General features: G+C 40.0%; 1 protein-coding gene across 1 annotated transcript in view; it reads right to left on the bottom strand.

Annotated features, from left to right (window-relative positions):
- Positions 1 to 21,264, bottom strand: part of CCDC192 (coiled-coil domain containing 192) — a 328,348-nt gene that overhangs the window by 91,359 nt on the left and 215,725 nt on the right. The gene's annotated exons all lie outside the window — the stretch shown is intronic.

The following is a 21,264-nucleotide window of genomic DNA, read 5'->3' as shown; positions in this document are numbered from 1 at the left end:
ATAATGGTTTGTATTCAAATAAACTAAAGTTTTAGATATTACCACAAAATACTGATAATCTGAAGAAGTTTACTACAGTATCTATATAGGGAAAGTGGTCAAGGGTAAGAATAGTTTTCGAGCAATAGAGGACAAGAATGATTTGCTATAAAACAATTTGATTTATGAGATTCTTCTAAACCTTTGAAAGAACTACAGGAGGAAGTTGTTACATAACCGAAGTATTCACTCGGAGACTTTCTGAATAGAAAGCTCCTTTTATGAATTTCAAAGAGGATTGGATTTGTCAAAATGGGATTTATCTGCAACTCTGGTGAAGCTGTCTATTGTGAAAAGTGCTGTATTTGCATTTTTGTGTTGCTTTGGTGTAGCTGCCTTTTCACTGAAGAGCTCACCTTGCCGAATCTTTATAGGCTGGTCATTAGGAAGCTCGGAAAGTAAACAACTAACATTTATTATCAGACATAAATCTTGAGATAGGGAAAGGAATGGTTTGTGCTCACCGGGGAAGAGCATATTCTTCCTGGGATCCAGAAGGGAGTACATTGGGGCAGAAAGCAATCACCCCCATATTTTGAGAGTAAAGTCAGTAAAAGCATCTTATCAAAGATGGGATTAGATGTACGGTATTTTCATGCAAATAGAGTGCACATTATCCTTTTTTTGCCAACCACGCACCCCTCCTGCGCTATTTTTGTAGGAGCACTATGCCACACACGGTATGTGTCAGCACGTTATTTGTGAAAAAAATACGGTACATAGGCTTTCCATTTTAAAGACAGGTTGTCTTCTAGACCGGAAACAGGAAAATCGGGACTCCTTTAAAGCTTAATTAATGGCGTGAACATGTCTAAAAGAGAATGTGTTATTCAGAAGAGAATGGTGGTCATGGAACTTCTTTAATGGGCGTGGGAAGGGTAGAATTTGGCAGGCTTCACCCAGCACAATTCAGGTGAGAGATGTCCAGAACCAACAACATAAGTGTCTGGTCTGTGTGACATGTCTACTAACTAGTTGCTGTCAAGTCGATCTGACTTATGGCAACCTCATCTGTGCCAGAGTAGAATTATCCTTCATAGCATTTTCAATGGTTAGTTTTTCGGAAGTAGATTGCCAGGACTTTCTTCTGAGGCGCCTCTGGGTGGACTCAAACCTCCAACTTTATGGTCAGCAGCTGAACATGTTAACTGTCTGCGTCACCTTGGGACTTGGCACTTCTACCTGTTGCTGTGTACCACTGAGTCAATTCTGAATCATAGTGACTTTGTAGGACAGAACAGAACTTCCCCATAGGGTTTCCTAGGCTGTAATCTTTATGGGAGCAGATCACCAGGTCTTTTCTCCCAAGGAGCAGCTGCTGAGTTTAAAACCCCAACTTTTAGTTAGTAGCCAAGTGCTTAACCATTGTGCCACCAGGGCACTTCTACTAGAGTGGTAATATTCCCTCCTTCATTCACACACATCAAGGCCAATAAGGTCTCTGCCTCCATGCCATGAAGGCCTTTGTTGTTAACTCCCTTCCTTTGAGTCCACATTCACCAAAAACCTTCACAATTTGACCTGTCACGTAGATTCAACTCGTCTATGGGTGGTGCGAACGGTTTGCTCTCAGTTACTAACTAAAAGGCTGGTGGTTCGAATTCTTCCAGCAGTGCCATGGAAGAAAGTCCTGGCAATCTGCTTCTGTAAGATTACAGCCAAGAAGGAGAGCAGTTTTACTCTGAAGCACATGGGATTGACATGAGTTGGAATCCACTCGATGACAATGGGTAGATTCAACATGTAGTTGTTCAGGGAGAGACTGAGCTGATCAAGAAATGCACATGTCTGGTACTTAATGACGGCATTTCTCAAAGTAAATTATTAAATTGTCTCTTATCTGTGAGTTGGTTAGCTTCAGCTCGTTCACAAGGAGATGGTCCGTCCCAGACAGACAGTGATAGGACCTGTGAGGTCCTATGTGGTCATCACTGACGTTTCCTGATGCTACTTCAAGACTGCTCCATGCTCAGACTTTCACACATGCCTTTTACCACTTAGAAGTTTGGGGATAACAAGTAGAAGGAAGGTCACAGAAATGAAAATTGAGAAAGTAGAAGGAATGAAGGAGAGTCTGGCAAGAGCGATTTGGAAGAGCGTTAATTAAAAGTATTAAAAAAAACCCAAAACTGATAATGGCATGCATGCTGAAGTGTTAGTGTTTAAGTGTATGGATGAGTGCAATTTACTCTGTAACCCATAAGATATAAGATGGATAGAAGGGTGGATAGAGAAATGAACAGATAGATATGATAAATCAGAGATAGCAAAACGTTAATTGCAGAATCAAGTTGTTGAGTGTATGATGTTTACTATGCAATTATCTCAACTTTTCTGTATGCATGAAATTTTCATAAAAAATTTTTAGGGGAAAAAGAATTGAAGATTTAGTTTCCTTACATTGCCCTCTCTCTTAATTTTAATACCAAACACCAAACCAAACCCACTGCCATTGAGTCGATTCTGACTCATAACGACCCTATAGGTCAGAGTAGAACTGCCCCGTAGAGCTTCCAAGGAGTGGTTGGTGTATACGAACTACCAACCTTTTGGTTAGCAGCCGTAGCTCTTAACCACTGCGCAACCAGGGCTGCAATCTTAATAGACGGTATTAAAATTCTCAAATCATGTCACAACCGTTCATATGCAGATAAGTTTTCTTCCAAAAGCTTTTTTTTCAAAGTAGGCATTGGTAGTAAATAAACAAAAGCAAAAACTATGCAATTTGGTGGGACTTGATGGGTGATCACTAGGAGCTGGCACAGTGTCACTCAGAAGTCTTATCATGTTACATTTCTTTTCTGACAGATGACTTGATGGGCACAGTATAGAAACTCTAGACAGACACAGTGCTTCTCAATTTCAGCAAGGAATTTAACTCGCTTTTTTATTCAAATTTCCAGGCCACCTTTTGCCTTTCTCTTAGGATAATTATATGGTCTGTTTCTTATTATGTTACTACATTTGTATATTTGCCTTATCATCTTAAAGAAATTAAGGGATATTTAGTTTGGAGAAGCAGTTACAGGGGGGTTGTGCCAGTTGACTTCAGATATCTGAGGGAGTATTCAGAGGAGAAGTTGAGTCAAACAGTGTTGTTTAGAGATACCATGAGGAACAAAGTGTAGAAAACAAGAGGAGGCAGATTTTGGCATAACGTGAGAAAGCATCCCCAACAATAAGAGCTGCATCCATAACAAAATAGAATGGCTCCTGGCAAAGACCAGCCTGCTCTGGGGATGTTCAAGTGGAGACTGACCGAGGATCTTCCTGCAGGCCCATGGTAACTCCTGGGGTCAGGTCAAGAGGTAATTATTGGACTACTTCCAACTCTATTCACCTCTGGCTTCCTCCTGTCCTTCCCCCTCCCACCCATCTGCCCCTCAGAGACACAGACCATGCCTGAATGAATACCTCATAGCCTCTAAGGTTGGTGCGATAGTCAGGGGTACTTTAAAGATAATTCTGGTATTTGTAAGGAGTTGGATAAGATGACAAGATGGCCTGTAGGTCTCTTAGAATTCAGGGATAATATGACACAAATTGTGCGAACTTTATCATTTAACTACAGGGGAACAGGGAAGGAGAAAATTAATTTTAAAGTAAACCTTGAATAAAGGACCTACATTGGTTGCTTAAGGTTTCTGCGGGGACCTTTTGAGTATTCATATAAATTTTAAAATAGTTTAAAGTCTTTCTCTTTTTTCTTTTCTCCAGACAGAACGGCTGTATGCTATTAATTCATAGCTTTAATCAAGCCCTTTGGGCATTTCAAAAAATTCAAATTTGCCAACATGTTCTTTATTAGTCATAGACATCAAATGATTTCAACAATGATAATATTTTCCTTGACTTCTCTGACGTTCACTAGCCAGGCAACCAAAATGTTGTACTTGAGTCTAATGGAGTCTGTTATGGTCTCCTTGGTAACTGTGAACTCTCCTCTGGTGATTACTAAAAGGATAGGAAGTCTTTATAGCTTGGAGGTAAATTCCTATTACCTTTCTCTTTTCCTACTTCTTCCACAGGGTGGAATGAGGGAGGAAATCATGTATTTGTGCAATGTTTTGAAAAGGAAACATCTATCCGTATCACATTGCTGAATAGCCTGCATTATACCAAGTTAATGGGAATTAGAAATAATCAGGGAACTATTTATAGAAGAGTTCCAACACGGATTTGCCAGCACTGTTTAAAATTCCTGGGTATTTCTACACACTTTGAATCTGGGCCTGGGCTTTGTCATTTACTGGCCATGAGAAATTGGATGAGGGACATGACATCTCCAAGCCTTAGATCCCATTTCATACAGCTATTGTGGGGATCAAATAACATAAAGTGTAAATGAAGGTGCCCAGCGTCCAGAGCAGCCTACGCCTGACCCACGGATTTGGGACTTGCCAGCCTCCACAACCACATAAACCATTTCCTTGAGACATTGCAACAAATTACAGAAACCAAAGATGGGAGGGAAAGTATTGAGGGGGGGAGGAGTAGCTGATACTAGAGATGATGGAGTGGAACAGCAATTTGGAAAAGTTGGACATTTGGGACATCTTTCTTTTTTTTAAAGTATTTATTTTAGTATTATGATTTTTTACTCTAGATGAAGGTTCACAGAACTAGTTTCTCTCCAAACAGTCAGTACACATATTGTTTTATGACATTGGTTAACAACCCCACGACATGTCAGCACTCTCCCTTCTTGTCCTTGGGTTCCCTATCACCAGTTTTCCTGTCCCTTCCTGCCTTCTGGTCCCTGTCCCTGGGCTGTTGTGCCCCTTTAGTCTCATTTTGTTTTATGGAACTGTCTGATCTTTGGCTGAAGGGTGAACCTTGGGAGTGACTTCATTACTGAGCCAAAGGGGCCGTATGTCCTGGGGCCATACTCTCGGAGTTTCTCCAGTCTCTGTCAATACTGCAAGTCTGGTCTTTTTTGTGAGTTAGAATTTTGTTCTACATTTTTCTCCAGCTCTGTCTGGGACCCTCTATTGTGATTCCTTGGGGCATCTTTAACTTCCACCTCAGAGGAACCAGCTTTGTACTGATCCTTATGAAAGAAATTATTTATTTACTTATCTTTTCTAAAGATACCTTTGCCACACTTGACAGAAAATAAAATTTGTACATAATTGAAAGTAAGACTTTTATTTCCTGCTTTTAAAAAAAAATTTTCTGCATGATTGCATTGATCTCACTTTGTATGGGTAGACAAAACTTAATGTTCTATAAAACAGACATGCAAATAGTCTTAATCCAATCTCCTGCCAGAGATGGCCTGATACCTAGGCAAAGTAGGTGGCTGCCTACACGGAGTGAGGTCAGGAGCACTCTAAGACCCCACCTGTTGTTCCTGTGGCATAGCTTCTTCCAACTTTTTCTGAAACGTACCTTGACTACCTCGCTCTAATTCACTTAGAAAGCGTATATACATAACAAAGACAGGGATTTTGTCTTTAGAGGGTCACTGATAAAACTTACTAACAGAGAGTTTAGTTTGAATAATGGTTTGAATAACAAAGGGTTCCTAATAAACTCGTGGAGTCGATTCTGACTCATAGTGACCCTATACAGCAGAGTAGAACCGCCCCATAGGATTTCCAAGGAGCGGCTGGTGGATTCCTATTGCTGACGTTTTAGTTAGCATCTGAGCTCTTGAGCACTGCACCACCAGGGTTCAGGTTCTTAATATCTATCATTAATAATGAAACTAGTAAAAGTAATAGTAACGTTTGACTTAAAAAATAAATTTCACATCTCTTGTTTTGTATTTAGAGCCCTGGTAGCATAGTGGTTAAGAGGTTGGCTATTAACCAAAAGGTCAGCCATTCAAATCCACCAGGTGCTCCTTGGAAATCCTATGGGGCAGTTCTACTCTGTCCTATAGGGTCCCTATGAGTCAGAATTGACTCAAGGGCAATGAGTTTGGTTTTTTTTTTTTTTTTGGTTTTGTATTTATACTACTCTGAAGTAAATATTTTAAAAATCCAGGGGTGGCAAATACGAGACATGTATGTTCCTTGCCAGTCCACATTCCCAATAGCCTGTTAATTGATGAGAACTAATTGCCATCCTAAGGTACCCTATTGACGCAATGATTAAGTGCTCAGCTACTAACCGAAAGGCCGGTGGTTTGAACCCACCAGCCATTCGGCAGAAGAAAGATGTGGTAGCGTGTAGTAAAGATTTACAGCCCTGGAATCCCTATGGTGCAGTTCTACTCTGTCCTATAGGGTTGCTATGAGTTGGAATTGACTCCAAGGCAATGAGTTTTTTTTTTTTTTTTATATATTTTATTGTACTTCAGGTGAAGGCTTACAGAACAAATAGTTTCTCATGAAACAGTAGTACACATGTTGTTTTATGACATTGGTTAACAACTCCACAACATATTAACCCTTTAACTTCTCAACCTTTTTTTTTTTGGTGAAGATACACATAGCCAAAGATACACCGTTTCAAAAATGTCTACATGCACAGTTCAGTGACATTGACTACGCTCTTCCAATTGTGCTGTTATTCTCACTTAAGATGAAGACTTACATAACAAAATAGTTTCTCATTTAACAGTTACTACAAATGTTGCCCTATCACAATGGTTAACAATCTCACAACACATCAACAATATCTTTACTCAACCATGGGTTCCCTATCACCAGCTTCCTTGTCCCCTTCTGCCTTCTGGCCCTTGTCACTGGACTCCTGTACCTCGTTAGTCTCATTTGGTTTTATGGGGCTGTCCACTCCCAGGCTGAACAGTGAACCTTGGAGGTAGCTTCACCACTGAGCTAAAAGGGTGTCTGGGGGCCATACTCACAAGGTTTCTCCAGTCTCCTTTAGGCCAGTAAATCTGGTCTTTCTTTTGTGAGTTAGAATTATGCTCTACATCCTTCTCCAGCTCTGTCCAGAACCCTCTGTTGTGATCCTGGTCAGAGCAGTCAGTGGTGGTAGCCAGGCACCATCTAGCTGTACTGGACTCAGTCCGGTGGAGGCCTCAGTGGCTGTGGACAATTAGTCCTTCAGACTAATCTTTTCCTTGTATCCTGTTGTCTTCATTCTCCCTTGCTCCCGAAGGGATGAGACCAGTGGAGTATCTTAAATGGCCGCTCACAGGCTTTTAAGACCCCAGACACTACTCACCACAGTAGAATGTAGAGCATTGTCTTTATAAGCTGTGTCTTGCCAATTGAGCTAGATGTTCCCCAAGACCATGGTCCCCAGAGCCCTCCACCAAGCAATTCAGTCCCTCAGGGAGTTTGGATGGGTCTATGGGGCTTCCATGACCTTTCCTTGTACAAGTTGTGCTAGTTTCTCCTGTATTGTGTACTGTCTCACCCTTCACCCAAGATACCACTTATTTAAGGGCAATGAGTTTTTGAATTGCCATCCGTGTTAATATATATTTTGTATATGAGAAAGCTGAGATACCAAAGAGCTTAAGTAGGCCTAATCATGTTCATATAGTGAGTAAGTAGCTAAATGAACATGAACCAAGATTTTTTGATTCCAGATGTTATTTTTCTTTTCAGTGATAACAGGAGACATCACTAATACAATGTTGTTGTGTGCTGATGAGTGGATTCTGACTTATAGCGACCCTATAGGACAGAGTAGAACTGCCCCATGGGGTTTCCTAGGCTGTATGTAATCTTTGTGGGAGCAGGCCTCTAAGTCTTTTCTTCCAAAAAGCTGATGGTGTGTTCAAACTGCCAACCTTTCAGATAGCAGCCAAGCACTTAACCATTGTACCACCAGGGCTCCTTTCACTAATCAATAGCACCATTAATTGGTTACTTAAAGGAAAACTTTGATAGTGTGTAAGTGGCTCTAGCTAGCAGATGTAGAAAGGCAATACAAAGACTTGGATATAAAATAGTTGCCATGATATCCTAGGAAATAAAGATGTAGATGAGCTTAGCCAAGGGCAGTCTGGGCCATTTGGTGTTTTGATGCCCCTTAGTATCTCTCATCAGAGGAGCAAATTCCTGAGTTGATCCTGGCAATTGTGACCATTCCATTGAGTCATCTGAAGTGACAGTGGGGATCAGATGAAACTTTCCTACAAAATGCGTTGAATTAAAGACAGGTCACAAAATGTAACTTAGACTTATTTCATTTGGTAATGTGGGGAACTAGTTGATACACAAACCCTTAAGCTTCTTCACAACCTTGACCAAGAGCCCCACCCTACATGACCACAGGTAGACGCTTAATGGCCTCACTACTGTTAGATGCTTAATGGTCAAGAGATTCAGACTTTGGCAATGATAGCTGGCATTATTCAGTTCTTTGCAGTATTCCTTCTATTTGAGTACCGACTCAACTTATTTTATCTTAAAACATGCTATAGTAATACATTTTAATTCTGATTCCCACAACCAGAGGGTCTGGAGTTTCTAATAAAAAGAAAACAAAATTCCAGTAATTAAACAAACAACCTGACTCACTACAAGGGAAGAATTTACTATAGTTGAAGCGAAGTTTCAGTTCTTTCCCTCTATAGGATAAATAATTACTACAGGAGTTTGCCAGTAGATGTCCTGGTTTCCAAAATGTCTGACTTTAAGTGTTTATTTAAGAGAAGTCACACATTAATATAAGATAAAGAAGATAAACTTACCCTTGGGAAGGAATTCCAATGATAAAGAGAACTTTCTAACAGTAGAGTTGTCAAAAAATGGAATTTGCTGTCCTAAAAGTAAGCTGCCCTTTGCTACAAGTAGTATACATACCATTATTGGGAATGTTTCAGGGAGAAGCTAACACTTACTGACCACCTATAATATGCCAGGCATAGTTCTGAGCACTTTATATGCAATAGCTCATTTCATCTTTGTAGCAGCCCAAAGAAGTAGGACTATGATTAACTCTATCTTTAGATGCAAGTACTGAAGAACAGAGAGATTTATGTAACTTGTCCAAAGACAAGTGGAGAGTCACAATTCAAACCCATGCAATGTGGCTCCAGACTGCACCTTTGATCACCATGCCATGTATGCCCCAATGTCCTACCCAGTGACCTACAGTATGGGAAGTTTGAATAAAATGGTATTAACGATTCTATAAATCCATCTCTTGAAGTAAGTGGAATGCTGTGGATATTCTGATCATAAAATCTTGAAGCCATGGACTGACTCCTCAGTATGACTTAGGAAACAGAGCTTTGAACCATTTCATTCCAGTTCAAACCCCTGCTGAGAATTTGCATTTCCACCCCAGATATACTGAATCAGATTCTACACTTTAACAAGATCCCCAGGTGATTCTTATGTGTAATAAATTTTGAGAACCACTGCTCTTCTAGTGGTTCTCAGCACTGGTCCCCAACCAGCAGCATTAGCCTGTCTGGGAACTTCTTAGAAATGCAAATTCTCAGCAGGGGTTCAAACCAGAACTAACAGGTTTGAAGCCCTATTAGGAAATCAGTTAGAATCCCTGAGTCATAGATGACACAGAATTGAATGCAATCTTAACACTAAATAGTCTAGTCCTAGCATTTTAGAGATGTAGAAATGGAAGCAGAGAAAAATGAAATTATTCGCCCAAAGTCATAGCTAATAAAGGTACAAGAAGCAGAACTCAAAGCAAGGTTTTGACTCCTCATCTCAGTGTTTGTTTCCACTATACCACGTTGCTACTTGGCATAAGACCTGAAGAGCAGTGGGATAGATATATGATTGGAACCTGGGGGAGTACCTAGGATCCCTGAGGTCTAGGGCCTCAATGTCACAAACAGCAGGCCTTTATAGATAGCTATCCCTTAAAACCATAAATCCCTGTTCATACAGAGAGCCAGGAAGAACTGGACTCAGGTCATTATATATACTACGTGATGGGTTTACATTAGATAGAAAGAAGAGCCTTTAGGCAATTGAGATCCTGCTAATTTCAAAGAAGTGGGCTGAGCCAATGTCTACCAGCAATCCTGCCTTTATAAAACCAAACCCATTGCTGTCGAGTCAATTGTGACTCATAGTAAGCCTATAGGACAGAGTATAAATACCCCATAGGGTTTCCAAGGCTGTAATCTTTATGAGAGCAGACTGCCACATCTTTCTCTTATTGAGTAGATGATGGGTTTGAACTGCTGGCCTTTCAGTTAGAAGCCAAGTGCTTAAGCACTGCGCCATCAGGGCTCCTTCCTGCTGTTTTTATCGCATCAGAAAATCTGTACCAACCCAACAAACCCATCCTGAGATTAAGGGGGGCCTGTTGCTTATATGGAGGCCTGGTGGTGCAGTGGTTAATCGCTTGGCTGCTAACCAAAAGGTTGGCAGTGCAAACCCACCAGCTGCTCCTTGGAAACTCTGTGGGGTGGTTCTATTCTGTCCTACAGGTTTGCTATGAGTCGGAATTGACTCAACAGCAGCAAGTTTGGTCAATGGGTTTGGTTGCTTATATAGAGAGTTCCTGGGTGGCACAGTAAATTGCTTGACTAGTAACCAAAAGATTAGCAACTTAAACCCACTTAGAGGCACCTTGGAAGAAAGTCCTGGTGATCTGCTTCTGAAAGGTCACAGCCATTGAAAACCCTATGGACCACAGTTCTACTCTGACACACATGGGGTCACAATGAGTCAGCATTGATTCATTGGCAACTGGTTTGGGTTTTTGGTTTTCGCTGCTTGCATGCTCTTTTCTTTGTGCAACCCAGAATGTCTCATCTTCCTTATCCAGTAAAAATTAGTTAGGCTGTCAACTGGGATTTTTTTTTTTTATCTTTTTTTTTTTTAAATTGTACTTCAGGTGAAGGTTTACAGAACAAATAGTTTCTCATTAAACAGTAGTACACCTATTGTTTTATGACATTGGTTAACAACCCCACAACATGTAAACCCTCTCCCTTCTCGATCTTTTTTTTTTTTTTGGTGAAAATATACATAGCCAAAGATACACCATTTCAAAAATTTCTACATGTGCAGTTCAGTGACATTGACTACGCTCTTCCAATTGTGCTGCTATTCTCACTTTAGATGAAGGTTTACAGAACAAAATGTTTCTCATTAAATGTACACATGTTGCCCTATGACAATGGTTAACAACCTCACTACACATCAACACTGTCCTTACTCAACCTTGGGATCCCTATCACCAGCTTTCCTGTCCTCTTCTGCCTTCTAGCCCTTGTCCCTGGACTGCTGTGCCTCATTAGTCCCGTTTTGTCTTATGGGGCTGTTCAATCCTGTCAACTGGGATTTTTGAGAACAAAAGAACATACAATGCAATAGATAAGTTTTAGTATTATTGGCTGAGCATAGCATACAACAAAACTGAGTGCTCAGGTAGGTCATGCGAAAAGAAAATGTGGCCAGTGCCTACTAAATAAAACTGAGTCTGCTTTTTGCTCTTCCAATCTCAAATCACACCCGGTAAATGCGGAGAGAGAGAAGTGCATTGTTACACCTAACAAAGCCTGGTAGAAAGTTGTTTTCCATCCCAGTTCTCCCTGGAGACAGAAAGAGCCCACAGTGCCAAAGCGGTATATGAAGCAATTTCAGTTTCTCAGCCCCACCTTTACAGGTGTTAGTGTTATTGGCAAACAGCCATTAAGAAGAAATGTGAGTGGAAAAAAACAGAAACCAGAGATGACAGAATATACGATGATGAAAAATAATTCCCATTTCTGCCTTGTGAAAATTCTGCCAAGCTCCTCTAACATGATTACGAAAATAACGAAGAACCTTTTCTCTGGAAGGACTTCATAATTGGGCAGATACTTGTTTTTTCTCTGTGCGCTGTGCTCCTGACAAACCTGCCTAGGGCTGCCTTCTGGGAGGAAATGGACAGCCATTGGCCATCTGTGACTTATCTGTTCAATCATAAAGCAAAGACATATGTTCAAGGGTTGGAAAATTGAGATCCTAAAGTACCAAGGTGTTTAAATCACCTTGTAGGGTTTTTTTGGTGTGGAAAAGAGAACCTAGTTAACTTAACCTTCCCGGCAACTGTTTGTCTCCTTTATAAACCCCACTCTGTCCTGAAAGCAATAAAATTATAGGGGATACAGACTCTGTGAATACAGGAGTAGGAATTAAAACAACTTAACAAGTGATGAACCCAAATAGGGAAAAACCTATCATAAGAGGAAAAACGATGCACGTAAGCATGAAATAGCTTTGTATACTGTACGAAAGAAATTAGAAAAAAGTAAAGTTGGAATGTTTACATGCTATGCATTATTTTCCCATGAAATACAATGTTTAAAAAACCGCTGCTTTCTTATTGCAGAGTTGAAACAATTTTACAGCAGGAATTTCTAAGCTTAAAATTAAGTGAACCCAGTTCATATAAAAGAACATTTATTCTGTTAAAAATTAGAGACTGTATGAGTGAGTGCTTTGTCAATTGTTGAGTGTTATGATATTAGTTAGTATTGTTATTGTTGATATTATTTTAGAATCTTTAATCTTTATTATGTAGAACCTCTGGGACAGTAACTGATTCTCAGCAATACATTGCTGAGTTCATGGTTTCGCAATAATATCTGTAGGATGAATATTATATAGTTTCAATTAAATGAGTAATTTGCCAATTCTTTAATTTTTCAATGGCCTCAATCTGGTATGTGTTTGGAAACAAAAGTAGTTTTGTTGTGAGAAAAATCTCAAGTTAAGTGTTCCCCTAAGAAAATCTGTAATTTTCCATCAAGTTCATTGCATTCAATGTTTGACAGTTAATTTGACCAAGACGTTTAAACACAAATGAAGAAATTATCAGAAATTAAAGCTTCTAACTTGGCTCGTACCTCAAGATGGGGTTTGTTTGCCTTACGTCTTTTACTTAAAAGGAGGAATTCACTGGAATATGAAACTAACTGGATAATATAAATTTGAGGAGATAGAATAAGTCAATGAAGCAGATGTTTTCTGCTTTGGGAAAGCCATAGCCATTTAGTACCACCATGCCACAGAACCAACTACATAGTCTCCATATGCTGAGATAGCTACTCTTATCTAGAATCCAGACAGTGTTCAAGTTCAGTTATTACTGCTACCTTGAAAGTTCTCTTTCCTTGATTTTTGAACCTCATCAATTAGATCAGAATTATATAGTAACAAAAAGGATGTCACATAGAGTTAACATGTAAAAAAAAGCTGAGGAGGGGATAGCAAATGTGACTAAAACTGGGTCCTGGCCTTCAGTTCCTGCTACGGGCACAAAGCAGAGAAAGGAGTTGATGTTTAGATTACAAGCACAGTCCTGACAACTATAGACATAATCCAGTGATAAAACTGAACTACCTTAAAGTTCATTTTCCCCAGAGCTGCAAGGTAAAGTCACTTTGAGACTCTCATTTCAAACACCTTTTGCAGTTCTCCCATTATACTCTGCTTTTTCACACTCATGGCTATCTTATGAATGTGAACTGGTGATGAGCGTGTAATAGATGATACTTTTCTAGTATTGGTGACATTCTAGCCTGTGCTCATCTGATGACAAGAAGATTATGCTTCCAATAATGCAGCAAAATAACCCCTTGCTTCTCTTGGCTAAAACCTCACAATCTGACAGTTGTTAGCTTGGTCTTTCCTTCAAGGCTTTCCTGCAGCAACTGTCCTTGACTTAGGATGGCAACTGCACCCTAAACCTATAAAGGTGATGGAGGAAATAGCCATGATTTGCCACACCTGAAAACTTTGTTACTAAAAGGTATGAGTCTCAGTCTGTGTAGGTAGGTCTCGGGAAAATGGTACAAACATTAAGTAGTATTAACAACCCAAATCCAGTTTCATTGCTCATACCCAACATTCTATTTGTGATTTTAGGAACATTGTTTATTATTTTCCTTCTCAAGTATTTATAGCATGAGGCCATATTGCATTGGTGGGGAGACAAGAATATTTGCATGTACACATAGTTGTTTTTAATAATCACTAGGGCAAGAGATTAGGAGCACTGGAGGTGCAGTGGTTAAGTGCTCAGTTGCAAACTGAAAGGTTGGTGGTTCGAAACCACCAGCTGCTCCACATGAGAAAGATGTGGCAATCTGCTTCTGTAAAGATTACAGCCTTGGAAATCCTATGGACAATTTCTGCTCTGCCCTATAGGTTCTCTATGAGTCGGAATTGACTTGATGGCAATGGGTTTGAGTTTGGGGTAGGGCAAGAGATTAATTTGAGAATCTGATGTTATATATGAATCAGCTAACATGCATGCAAGGTGTAGTGGCAAAGACATGACCCAATAAAAGAAGATTTGGCACTTGTGAATAGCACGAAGAATCAGAGCGGGAGGGAAAGGTGTGGTGATGATGTGAACTTTCGCTATGTAGATGTTAGCAAGTTTCAGATTGCATATTTTAACAAGTCTAAACACATGTCCTTGCTATAAAACAAGTAATTAAATGTAGATTGTTCCTTGGTTTTATTGGACTCAAGGATCAGTGTTTCTTATTGATTCACTCTCCACCAAGGTGCTTTTTCTAATTCTGCTAGAAATCTAGCACTGAAGTGATAGCACGTGAATATAAACACCCAACCAGGGATCTTTAAGTAGATCTCAAAGTCCTGTCTGGTACCTCTCTAAGCCAGTTCCTATCAATACACCCTCAACTCTGAGACATGCAGGGATAACTAGCAGAGAAGGGAACATGAGGACTTGTCTTGAAGCTACTCGCCTCATCACAAACTAGTGACTTGTGGTGTCAGAACTTCCCGGAGGCTAATACTGTAAGATTTAAGGATAATCAGATGAGTTGTTCACCAGGAAAAAGTTGAAGATATTCCAGCTTAGATAAATGGAGAGTTACCTGTTCTTGTCCTGACTCAGAAAGCCCATAGGTGCCATGCTTGATCAGTCCTGGTTTGAACTTGAACTTCCAGGTCATCCTGGAACAACATTGGCCTGACAGGAGACCACCCATATCCAGAAAGGTCTGGTGTCCATAAATACATCCTTAGGACACACTGAACTAAATCTGATCATCTTAGATAAGAGTGAGGCTTAGATAAGAGTGGGCCAGCCAGGAATCTATGAAACCAGAACTCAAGAGATACACAATAAAGAAATACTTTTTGCCTGACTGGAAGAATGAATAGATAAATAATACGCCCCAAATTTTTCTCAAACATCATGTGTCAAAGTCAAAACTGACTTCTACTTGCTCTAATTTCAATTCTATAGTGCTTATCTAAACCAATAATGTCAATTACTCTGAGTAACAAATGCTCTTGGCTTTTCAACTGGAGGATATTTCTTGAAATAACTATTATAGTGGTACAATAATTACAATACTTGTCTTTCCTAGATGAACTGAAAATTTTCATCTTTCAATTACAAATTGTATTTCTTATTTTCCAAAAATATTTACTTTTTGTTTTGCTGTCAACCAGGTACACTGGACCCAAGTAGGAAGACATATTAGAAGCCATCTCAGATCTTATGAACTGATTCCGGTAGGACAATTTCTATCACATATTTCTAAACTAGGCATTCTTTTAGTCTGACTTAGAGCCTTTTGTAAAAAAGAAAAGAAAAGATCTATATTACTGCCCATATGACTTAGAACTCTGCTATTAGGAAATACAGAGCCCCATTGGTGGACCAAGCCAGGCCTGAGGTCATTAAGCAGATATCACTCAAGAATGCATTAACCTAAGAAATAGGTGTATTTTGATAAATGTCCAGTGGTTGTTAGAAAAGAAACATGTAGGAGAAAATTATTATCAGACAGCTAATTCATCTTCTCTCCTTCATGTGCCCTTTCAAAAGAGGGGTGCCAAGTCTTCCCTCCTCTTCTGTAATTTGCCACCTGCACATCAGATCCATCTGAGGAGCTTATTAATAACACATATGCTCAAGCTCCTCCTTGATCAGATTTGGGGAAGTTAGAATGTGGGGCTTGTCATGTTTTTTAAACTCTCTATTTGGTTCTGATGTGCACATCTGTAAAGACCAGTTGGAGGGGTATCTGTAGACAAGAGTCGGATGCTGATCACAAAGGCAGCATGAGTGCCCTTGTGGATATGTGTGCTTGTATATATGAGCGTATTCAGGAAGGTAATACTACTATGATACACATGGGGTCATCATGAGTCAGAATCATCTCAACAGTAGCTGGGTGTTTTGTTTGTTTGTTTTATTAGGCATATATGAGTGTTGGTTGGGTAAATGGGGACACTTGCAACTCCAGAAAGTTGTGGATGGAGGAGTTTTCTGTGGGGGTTTGGTCCATGTAACATGTCTGTAGTTGTTCTATAAATTGTAAACTTGAGCTTTAGAAAGAAAGAAAAGGAATCATAGCTTTCGGGAATTACAAATATGGGATGGCAGGGCAGTTAAGGCTTTTGGGGAGTACATCATCTCCCTTTCTTAGGGTAAACATGCAGAGATTAGCGTTGGAAGTACTGAATTACACCAAGTCATTGAAAGTTCTAGCACTGACCCCCTCTCTGACTTGGAGACAAGTTCTTCTGATTCTGTTTTTACCACTCTCAACTCCCTTGTAACTCTTTGTAGTCCACAACAGCTAAGGAAAATCCTTATACCTATTTTTGCTCTCATTGCATTGTTGAAAGTTATTTCTTTAACCTTCAGTGAGGGTCAAAGAAATCTAGCAGGAAAATTCTAAGTTCTGTTCCCAACTCTGTCAATAGCAGAGTAATCTGCGGCAAGTGCCTTGATGTTCACTTTCTTCAAATGTCAAATGGAATTTTTTAACCACCACAGGTTTACATATGATTGAATTAACTCCCGCTGATTAAATGCTCAAATGTTTCAAGTGAAGTGGGAAACAGAGACAATGAAAAGAATAAGAAAATCTGCTTCCTCTTTCTTGGTTTCAAAACTGTAGTTTACTTTTCTTATTTTAAAAGTAACCCAAAATGTAAAGGGGGGAGAAAAAGTAACTCATGAGGAAGTGGGGAAATTTGAACCCTTATCCATTGCTGGTGAGAATGCAAAATGGTACAGTCATTATGGAAAAGAGAGTGGCAGTTCCTAAAAAAAACTAAAAATAGAACTACCATATGACCCAGCAATTCCACTCCTAGGGATATACCCAAAAGAATTAAAAACAGAGACTCATACAGATACTTGTACACCAGTGTTCATTGCACCACTATTTACAATAGCCAAAAGGTGGAAACAACCTAAATGCTTATCAACAGATGAATGTATAAACAAAATGTGGTATATACATACAATGGAATACTACTCAGCCCGTAGGAAAAAAGAAGTCTTGATACATACTACAGTATGGATGGAGCTGGAAGACATTATGCTGAGTGAAATAAGTCAATCACAAAATGACAAATATTGTTTGACCTCACTTACATAAAAAGACAAGAAAAGGCAAATGTATAGAGAACAAAGTTTATTAGTGGTTATCAAGGGCAGGAGAGAAGGGGAAGGGGCAGGGTTTAACGGTGATGGAACTATCACATTGATTAAGGGTAATATTGCACAGCCAATTATTGTAATTACTGTCAATAAGTTGTACACCTGTAAAAGGTTGAATTGGAATAAGTTGTGTGATAGATATATTTACAACAACAACAAAGAATAGCTGCTGAGGCTGCTTATGTACAACCAAAAAACCTCATGGCATTTGGTCTCTTGGTTTAGGGCCATGTTTTCATGGGACATCTCAGTTAATTGGCCTTATAACATATTTAGTGCTTCTGTTCTACCGCCTAGTTTGTTGTGTAGTACCTGGGGTCTTAAAAGCTTGCAAGCAGCCATCCAAGGCACAACAATTGGTCTCTATTCACCTGGAGCAATGGAGGAAGAAGGAGAGTCAGGAATAAAAGTAGGATATAGAATCTGTGGCTAATTGCCTCCATGAACAACTGCCTCCTTTGCCATGAGACCAGAAGAACTGGATGGTGCCTGGCTACCATTACTGAACACTTTGATCAAAGATTCTATAGAAGAATCCTGATCAAAAGGGGGAATATGCAGAACAGAATTTCAAATTCTCATGGACTTCAGACTTACTGGAACCATGAAGTTTGGATATACCCCTGAAACTATTCCCAGAGATAATCTTTAAACTCTAAATCAAAAATATCAGCTGAAGTCATCTTAAAACCAAACAATCCTTTAGCTTAACTGGTGAAATATGTCTGCCTTGAGTATTATGTTCTTTTAAAGACTATCACATGGGATCAAATTGACAATAACAACTCAGAAAATTAGATAGGAACCTAAGGGACAGTGAATTTCTATAAACGGGAGAGGAACAACTCAGAAAAGGTGGGTGAGAATGGTTGCACAACTCGAAGAATGTAATCAATGTCACTAAATGGTACATGTAGAAACTGTTGAATTGATGTATATTTTGCTGTGTATATTGTTATGGATTGAATTGTGTCCCCCCAAAATGTGTTGTAAATCCTAACATCTATGCCTGTTGTTACAATTCCATTTTGGGAATGAGTTGTCCTCGTTATGTTAATGAGGCAGGATTAGTGTAGGATGTATCTCGAGTCAATATCTTTTGAGATATAAAATAGATTAAACAATCAAGTCAGGAAGCAGAGATGGGGGACAATAGGTTCCAAGATACATGAAAATTGCTGAGAAGCAGAAGCTCAGAAGAGACAAGGACCTTCCTCCAGAGTCTATAGAGAAGGAAAGCCTTCAGCCAGCACCCTGAATTCAGACTGCAAGCCTCCTAAACTGTGAGAAAATAAATTTCTGTTAGTTAAAGCCATCCACCTGTGGTATTTCTGTTGCAGCAGCACTAGATAATTAAGACAGATTTTGGTACTGGGAGTGGGGTGCTGCTCTAACAGACACCTAAAATATGGAAGCAGTTTTGGAACTGGGTAATGGGTTGAAGCTAGAACAGTTTTAAGGTGTCTGATAGTAAAAGCCTTAAAAGATGATTTAAGACTTTTGAGATGAGATGGGGTGAATGTGGACATGAATTTTGGGGAGTTGTCTTAGTTATCTAGTGCTGCTATAACAGAAATACCACAAGTGGCTGGCTTTAACAAATTTATTTTCTCAGGGTTTTGGAGGCAAGAAGTCTGAATTTAGGGTTTTGGCTGTCATGGATTGAGTTGTGTCCCCCCAAAATATATGTCAACTTGGTTAGGCCATGATTCCCAGTATTGTGTGGTTGTCCTCCATTTTGTGATTGTTGTAATTTTCCTGAGTTATAAATCGTAATCTCTGCCTGTGGTTAATGAGGCAAGATTAGATTATGTTAAAGAGGATTAGGATGGGACGTAGCACCCTTACACAGGTCACTTCACTGATCCAATCTAAAGAGAGTTTCCTTGGGATGTGGCCTGCACTACCTTTTATCTCTCTTGAGATATAAAAGAGAGATCAAGCAGATGGACAGGGGGACCTCATACCACGAAGAAAGCAGCGCCAGGAGCAGAGCTCGTCCTTTGGACCTGAGGTTCTTGCACTGAGATGCTTCCAGACCAAGGAAAGACTGATGACAAGGACCTTCCTCCAGAGTTGACAGAGCAACCCTTCCCCTGGAGCTGACACCCTGAATTTGGACTTCTAGCCTACTAGACTGTGAGAGAATAAACTTATGTTTGTTGAAGCCATCCACTTGTGGTATTTCTGTGATAGCAGCACTAGACGACTAAGACACTGGCTCTAGGGAAAGGTTGTCTCTCTCTGTTGGCTCTAGATGACTGTCCTTGTTTTTTCCGAGCTTCTGACCCTGAGCAATCTTGATGTGGCTTGACATGTCTCTGCTCCATCTCTGCTCTGCTTGCTTGTTTAATCTCTTTTATATCTCAACAGAGATTGACTCAAGATACACCTACACTAATCCTGCCTCATTAATATAACAAAGACAACCTATTCTCAAATGGGATTATAACCACAGGCATAGAAGTTAGGATTTACAACACACATATTTTTGGGGGACATAATTCAATCCATAACATTCCACCCTTTGGTCTCCCTAAATTCATGTCCTTGTGACATGCAAAACACATTCACTCCATCACGTCATTGAAAGTTTTAAATCAACTCCAAGTCCAAAATATTTTATGAAGCATCTAAATCAAATATGGGTTAGACTTTAGGCATATTCCATCCTGAGGCAAAATTCCTCCTCATTTGTGAACCTGTGAAATCTAGAATACAAGTTATCCGTTTAAAATACAATGCTAGAAGAGACACAAGGTAGACATTTCCATTACATGTGGGAGAAATTGGAGGAAGAAAAGGGATAACAGGCACCAAGCCAAGTATAAAACACAGCAGAACAAATTAACTCTAAAGGCTTGAAAATAATCCTCTGTTCTCTAAGACCGTCTAAGCAATGGCCCCACCCTTCAAACTCTGGGTATTGGCCATGCCTTCTGGATTTTGGGTGGAGGCTTCTCAGCCTCGGGCTTCAGCTCTGCCTCCATGCCTACTGGGATGGCAACTCTGCTCCCTCGCTCGGCTTTGGGTGGCCCCATTCTCCTAGTCCATCTGAGTGGCGACACCGCCCTCTTAGACCTGGCAAGCCCTTTCTTCTGCCCCTTGGGCATAGAAGCTCTGCCCCCTCAGCTTTGGGTGGTGGCCCCATCCCCTGGCACACCTTAACAGCGGCCCCACACTCTGGAATAGAGTTGGCAAAGATCCGACCTTTGAAACCTGGAAGACCACCCTTTGAAGAAGGCCCTGCTTCTGTGCTCCTTTCGACGGTTCTGCTGACCTCTTAGCTGCTCCAGGGATGGTCCTTTTCTTTTCCTGGAGGACATCAGATGTAGCTCCTTTGGCCTGTCTCCTGCCTGTAGAATTCCAAGAGGCAGACAGCATTCTTTCCTTTCATTCTTTCTCTGTCCACTTTAGTCTAAGCTGATGGGTTTTTGCTGTGGTAGTTTGTTAGGTCCATCAGTTACAGGCTTAATCTCTTTAACAAAAGATTGTGTAGCCATATCCTTAGTGAACATTCTAGGACACTTGTCCTTAGTTTGTACAACAGAATTTTCCAAATCTTTTAAATTCTGTTTTCATTTTAGAGAGTTCATTTTTAAGTCTCTCTCTCTCCTTTTGTATTTTACTATAAGCATCAAGGAGAAACCACAAAGCCCCTTTAAGATCTTTCTTAGAGTTCTCCTCAGCTGAATATCCAAGTTCATCACTTTCAAGTTCTACCTTCCACCAAACATTTGACAATAATTCAGACAAGTTCTTTGCCACTGCATTTAAAAAAAAAAAAGTCCTTCCTCCCTTGTCCAATCACATGTTCATCCTTCTCTTTTAAAGCCTCACCAGAAGCCCATTTAATGTCCACATTCCTAGCAACATTCTGTTGCT

Source organism: Trichechus manatus, unplaced genomic scaffold (genome assembly GCF_000243295.1).
Source record: "Trichechus manatus latirostris isolate Lorelei unplaced genomic scaffold, TriManLat1.0 scaffold00121, whole genome shotgun sequence".
In the NCBI taxonomy this organism is placed as follows: domain Eukaryota; kingdom Metazoa; phylum Chordata; class Mammalia; order Sirenia; family Trichechidae; genus Trichechus; species Trichechus manatus.
The sequence above is the reverse complement of the archived record's forward strand: the minus strand, read 5'-3'. Positions and strand labels throughout refer to the sequence as shown.